Here is a 7464-nt window from a genome sequence, read left to right on the forward strand (position 1 = left end):
TGTCCCGTCACCAGCTTATTGTAGCCAGCTGTCTCTCATTTCATGTCTTATCAGCCATGCTACTTAAACCCCTCTCTCACACACTCTCACTGCGAAGTATCGTTCTGAGTTTATCCAGTCATACCAAGCCTTATCTGTTCTGCCTGCTTTTCTGTTTCTTTGACCCTAGCTTTTGCTATTTCCCACCACGTCTCTAGTCTGCTCTATGCTCTGTTTACTGATCGACCGACCCTTGCCTGCCTTTGACTACTCTTCTAGCTTTGCGATTTGGCTACATCTTCAGTTTGCTTCCCCGCTCTCCCCTGCACATACATCCATAAGTGCCTGTACCCTGACATTTGGTTAATATGTATCTGGATCAAGTCTCCTGATATTTTTGTCAGTCAATACCACCATTTTGGTTTTCTTGCAGCTAAAAAAATCAATATAAAGCTCATAACAGGAATATATGGTGTAGGCCCAGGCCTGGTGAACCTTTTGAATGCCCTGGGAAAGGTTTTAACATTTGCATTTTTCCTGACTGGCTCCATAAAAAGGGAAAAGACAGAATATTGTCTTAAAATGTCCCATGGACATTCGCAATGTCGAAATTCAATATTACAGCAACAACAATAACAACAAAAGAACGGCAAACAACAAAAACAGTTTTGTTTTTTTAAACCAAACTTTTTAATAATTAAAAAAATATTCACCCATAATTTCATGTTATGATCAAAAGTCACATGACACTCTTCCCATAGTACTGTTTTAGATCCATGACTAAATGAGGCCCCTTTACAAGAGTAAACATACTTTCCTAGCATGTTCCTTAATATGTTGTTGATAAGGCATTGAAATACACTGGGCACTGAAGCAAGGCCATATGGCATTACCCGGTACTCAAAATGACTGGTGGTCGTGCTAAGGCAGTCTTCCATTCGTTGCCCTTCCTAATTCTAATTAAGTTATAGGCACTGCGTAGGTCAAGCTTGGAGAATATCTTGGCTGAACGAAGTTGTTCTAGGGCAGACGGGACAAGAGGAAGAGGATAGGGGTATATGACTGTGACCTAGTTGAGACCTCTGTAATCAGTGCATGGTCAGGGCCCACCACCTCGTTTCTCCACAAAGAAGAAGCCTGCTGAGACAGGGGACTTAGATGGACAAATATAACCCTGGTTGAGGGCTTCTTGGATGTATTTCTCCATGGTGGCGTGCTCCTTCTGTGAAAGAGGGTAGATTTGGCCCCGTGGGGGTGACATACCTGGTAGAAAGTCTATGGCACAGTCGTACGGTCGGGGGGCGGTAGCCCACAAGCTTTCCCCTTGCTGAAGATTTCCTGTAGATCCAGGTAACACTTGGGGACATGTTCCATGGTATCTGGTTGAGGGCTCTCCACCAACATAGATGCAATACAAAGACAGGGACGTGAAAGACAGTTTTGAAAGTATGTCGGAGACCATTGAAGAATTTCCTTATTCTGCCATGAGATCAGTGGGTCATGAAGTTGCAGCCAAGGAAACCCAAGAATGATGTCATGACGTACCATCATTGTGACATAGAGGGAGATGCGTTCAGAATGAAGTACTCCCACCTGAATGCGAATGGGAGCGGTTCGGGTGGTAACAAAACCATCACCAATGGGTCCTCCATCAACAGCCCTGATGCTGAGGGGACTCTGCAGAGGGATTGTGGGCAAAGTTGTACTTTTTGATGATTGTGCTGTTAATAAAGTTTCCCTCCACCCTGAGTCAACAAAGGCTGATAGAACGTGTGGCAGACTGCAACTTAAGCAACACTGGTACTTTAGACGAATGAGCATTAAATTTTCTTTCAGGATTCATCACATGGTTTGTGGCTTCCACGGGCAAATAGTGCACTGTCTAATCTGATGCTCAGGACTCCTGCAGTAAAAGCAGAGACCCTCTTTTCTCCTTTTTTCTCATATGAACATTTCAGACGTGTGTTAGAAACCTCCATTGGTGCAGCTTCATCAGACAGCTGGACAGGTACGGAGGTCTCCTTAAGAGAGGGTCGACTAGTCAGTAGGTGATCCAACTGGATTGCTAGGTCAATGAGGGAGTATAATGTTAACTGTTCCTCCTTACATGCCAAGTGAAGGACTAACAGACTTAAAAACTCCTTTGTCCCTCACGCCATCAGACTGTACAACTCCTCTCTGGGGGAGAGGAGGGGTAACAGGAGGACAGCGGAAGGGAAGGAGCAGTAGCCTAGCCTGACAAAAAAGCAATACGGGCCAATGTGCAATATAAATGTGTAATACCTCTCCTGCTGGACTTTTTTCATATCTTTTTAATATATTTGTATATGTAAATAATTTATTTATCTAGAAGTTTTCTAAATACTTAATTTATCTAGAAGTTCTCTCTGTTTTCTATTCCATTCTCTGTTTATCCTGTAATGATGCTACTGGAATTTTAATTTCCCTGAGGGAACCCTCCCAAAGGGATAAATAAAGTTCTAATCTAATCTAATCTAATCTAATCTAATCTAATCTAATCTAATCTAATCTAATCTAATCTAATCTAATCTAATTTCACTAAGTACCTTGGGACAAAGACCTTGGTGAAACACAGCCTTTAGTGCTGGTTCATTCCATCCACTTGCCGCTGCCACAGTTCTAAAGTCCAAGGCATATTTGGCGACACTCCGTGAACCCTGCTTCATGCTGAGAAGACTTTCTCTGACATCGATTCCCTCAGGCCTATGATCAAAGACTTGTTTGAAAAGTTTGAGGATATGCTCGTAAGAAATCGGGTGATCTCCTCCACTGATCCACACGGCGCTCGCCCACTGTAGCACCTTGCCAGTGAGAAATGAAAGGAACTTGGCAATTTTTTGTTTGTCCGAGAGATTAGGCATGGTAGAGAAATACATGGAGCACTGAAATAGAAAACCCTTCCAGGCACAAGCATCACTGGCGAATCTCTCCGGGACAGGGAGCTGGACCACGGAGCTAGGAGATGTCTCATGGTGTGGAAGGAGGGCCTGCGACATAACAGCTGCAAGCTGTGCCATCCATGTGTTGAGGTCTGCAAGCATCTGTTGATGTTCTCCCAACAAACATCCCTGAGCATTCAGTGCGGTTTGCTTCGCCTCCTCGTCTACATCCATTGTAGGCGAAGTATCCTGTCAGGATGCAGGCACTTACAGATGTAATTACAGGGGAGAGTGGAGAGCAAACAGTCTCAAAGCCAAATCGTGAGACTAGAATCATGGTCGAGGACAGGCGAGGGTCGGTCGATTGGCGAACAGGACAACATAGAATAGACAGGAAGTGTAAACAAGTAAGGATAGTGAGAATCAGAACAACAGTAGGCAGGCAGAGAGATAAAGGCTCGGTATGCACTGGAGAACACAGAATGATACTTCACACTGAGTGTTTGTGAGAGAAGTATAAGTGGGCGGCACGGTGGTGTAGTGGTTAGCATGGTCGCCTCACAGCAAGAAGGTTCCGGGTTCGAACCCAGTGGCTGGCGAGGGCCTTTCTGTGTGGAGTTTGCATGTTCTCCCCGTGTTTACGTGGGTTTCCTCTGGATGCTCCGGTTTCCCCCACAATCCAAAGACATGCAGTTAGGTTGACGTGGGGCGGCCTTGGGCTGAGGTGCCCTTGAGCAAGCTACATGACCCCTGACTGCTCCCCGGGCGCTCTGGTGTGGCTGCCCACTGCTCTGAGTGTGTGTGTGTGTTCACTGCTTCAGATGGGTTAAATGCAGAGGATGAATTTCACTGTGGTTGAAGTGTGCATGTGACTAATAAAGGTTTCTTCTTCTTAGCATGGTTGCTGATTGATGATGAACTTCAGCTGAGTACAATACTCCGGTGATAGGGGGCGCTGTGGCTCATGGGCATTGTAGTCTTGGGCGGCCATGTTTGTAGTTTGTTCAGCGCTGTTGTTCTCAGTGCTCTCACTGACACGAAGCACCTTGTTTAGAAATAAACCAGCTTTTATTCATGCACAAGTCCTCAATACATACTTGGACCTTGACAGTGCCCTCCATGAGTCTCCATGAGAAAAATCCACCCTTTAATTGAAATAAATTTATACAGAGAAAAACAAATCCCTCATCAAGAAATAATTATTTTTAATGTACCACTATTATTGGCACCCCTGAAAATGATCGTGAACTCAATATACCTGAAGCATGTTTCCAATTTAAATTGCAATTTTTTAGTTCATTGGAGTGTGTTGGAACTTTCAAGCTGTAATCCATGACTTTCTCATTAACTGAGGAACAAATATCAAGTGACACAGAGGCCAAATTCCCTTTATCATCCATCAACATGGGAAAGATAAAAGAACACACAAACCAAATGAGGGAGAAGTGTGTTGACCTTCATAAGTCAGGGAATGGTTATAAGAAATAGGTACTCACCTGAAAATGCCCATTTCTACTCTTTGGGCAATAATAATAATTAAAAAAAAAGAAAGTGGACACCAGCTGGAACTGTTACAAACTTACCTGAAAGAGGACCCAAGTTTATTTCCAACCCCCCCCCCCCCCCCCCCCCGTACAGTGAGGAGGAGGGTAAGAGAGGCAAAAAGAAAAAAGAAAAAAATCCCAAGGATCACCTGTTGGTGAATTACAAGAGAAAGTAAAATCTCAGGGTTTCCAAGTCTCAAAAACCACCATCAGCTGCCACCTCCATGCCAACAGATTATTTGGAAGGTTTGCCAGAAAAAAAAAGCCTTTTCTGTCAGTTAACCAAAACATAAACCCCCAAAGTTTGCGAAATGCTATGACAACTTTGACTGGAACCATGTTCTGTGGTCTGATGTAATAAAAATGTAGCTTTTTGGCAATAAACACTCAAGGTGGGTTTGGTGTAAAAAGTAGGATGGCTATAAAGAAAAAAAAACCCAATCCCTACTGTAAAATATGGTGGAAGTTCTGTGATGTTTGCTCCTGTGGAGGACAGCCCCATATGGACAGTTGAAAGTCACACTTGGAAGACACTTTGGACACTTACAGTAATGCTTTTGTGGCTGAGGACTACAGTTGACTTGCTAACTTTAGGACTGCAGTTGTCATGAACAGTTTTACACTCAAGTTGAACAGTTTATAACATCAACAAAACAGACTTCATGTTAAAAATGTTATAATCATGTTATCTGTTATCACCCAAATGAGGATGGGTTCCCTTTTGAGTCTGGTTCCACTTGAGGTTTCTTCCTCAGGTTGTCTGAGGGAGTTTTTCCTTGCCACCATCGCCACAGGCTTGCTCACTGGGGATAGACGAGGGATAAAATTAGGTCATGTCATTCAAATTCTGTAAAGCTGCTTTGTGACTCTCAGTGCGTTTACATGCACATAGAGAGAATCGAATTTCTGCCGTTGCTTGACTGAAATCGAAGTTCAAAATGCCATGTATACACCTTAATTCGGCTGAAATTGAACCGAACTTGATTTCTCGGAATCGAGCTACACGACCTAGATTATGCGATTTCTGCCAAGCTACTTAGTGCATGTATACCCTATTGAGCTACGTATTTGAGCTACTTACTTCAGCACTGTCCCTTCCGTAAGTGATGAGTGACGAGACCACAAGCGGGAAACACAACAGCCTCGGTCGGCATGACAACGGCATGAATCTTTTCTTTTTGTGGCATTGTTTGCACTGTTAAAATTTAGCTCACTTACTGTATCACCAAATACATCTGTACAGCTGTTGCATAGCTGTGAATTGTGTACATAAACAAGTCACTGTATTTGTCTGTGTGTGTGTGTGTGTGTGTGTGTGTGTGTGTGTGTGTGTGTGTGTATAGATGTCCAACATCTGAAGAATGTCAATAAAAACAAAACAATCGAACTTTTTGTGTGTTTATTAAGACATAAGTTAAATTGTAAGCAAAAAATAGACTTTAGAAAAATATTTTTTGTAAGCAAAAAAAAATTTTTTTGTAAGCAAAAAATGGACTTTGAAAAAATATACAATTGTGCAAAATAAGTTGTCTTACAAAACAGTGGTCTGCGCAGGACAGTTTGTAGCCATACAGTCTGTTAGAGCAAGCCTAACAGCTTGAGCACGGAACTTGTGAACACAGAACTGCCAGTGTTGCCAGATTGGGCGGGTTTAAGTGCATTTTGGTGGATTTGAACATGTTTTGGGCTGGAAAACGTCAGCAGTATCTGGCAACACTGCTGATAACTTTGTTTATAGAGGGATCCCGCATGACGTCACCGCGCCACGAGATTTCGGTAGTCGCCATATTGGAAGACCAAGTACACATCTATGCAAGTACATACATACATAAAACAAACTACACCTGAAATGTAGCCAGGGCCGGTTCTGCCCTAATCTGGACCCGGGTGCAACATCGCACAACCCCCCCCCCCCCCAAAAAAAAAAAACCACACCAGTCTAAATCAGGACAACCAGTGTTCGAACTACGGGGGTACTCGGGGGATCCGAGATCCCCCGAAACAGACATGAGATCCCTTGAAAACATGATTTGGGAAATGTTGGGGGGGTCTCTAAAATATTGGCAAAATGATGTTTATTGACATAGCAATCGTGTGTAATGGGAAGCATTTGCATATCCGAAGTGTTGTGTTTACATCAAAGATAAAATAAACCGATATGACAACGACTGCTGCTGCCAGGTTGGTTGTTGAGTAGCCTGACTGTTTTTTTTCTTGCGTGTGGTATCATTGTTGACGCGAGGTTGTTTTTTGAACATGCCAATACGGACACGATTTCCCCTGATGAGTTATGACTTCAGATGCGATGCGTGTGTGGAGGTGTGGAGTCCGCGTGATATGTGCGTAAGATAGGCTTCTCATGTGTTTGGAGATCCGCGCTCCAAGACAAGCGCAAGCACCCCCCAGGGAAAAAAAGGGACCCCCTGAAAATATCGGCATAGTTCGAACACTGAGGACAACCATCACATAACTATAAACATTTTAGATCAACTATTTTAACTAAATGGGCTATAATAAATAAGCCTGCAGGCAGCCACGGCGGGCTGCCTCAGAAAAGTAACCATTCAATGACACAACTGAAAGCCTGCAGCCACGGCGGGCTGCCTCAGAAAAGTAACCATTTGTCCTACCTTAAAACTCATTTTGCATTTTCTGCCTCCTTTTTTGTATTTTCGACCCTGCGTTTATTTTCTTTCCTTTTCTGAAAACCCGATTTGTGTCCAGACATTTTGTTCTGCTACCAACGAACTAACTCGTCAGGTCTCGTCTCTCGAGTCTGCGATGAAGGGCAACAATTGATACATTTTTACAAACAGCCAATAAACAGCCAATAGGGAGGTTGCAACATTCAGGCTCTCCTTTGCTCACAGACACTCAGTAATGCACTTATTCTCTGTCTCCTGGCAGAAAGCTCCTTAGTTTGCTCCCCTTGTGTCTCAATCACAGCTGGTATTCTGAAGAACGACTTCTTTTCACCTTTCCCATCAGCTTTGTTGGAACACCCTAACACAGCACAAAAGTTTACCATTGTAGGTTTATGA

This window comes from Neoarius graeffei, chromosome 5 (genome assembly GCF_027579695.1).
Source record: "Neoarius graeffei isolate fNeoGra1 chromosome 5, fNeoGra1.pri, whole genome shotgun sequence".
In the NCBI taxonomy this organism is placed as follows: Eukaryota; Metazoa; Chordata; class Actinopteri; order Siluriformes; family Ariidae; genus Neoarius; species Neoarius graeffei.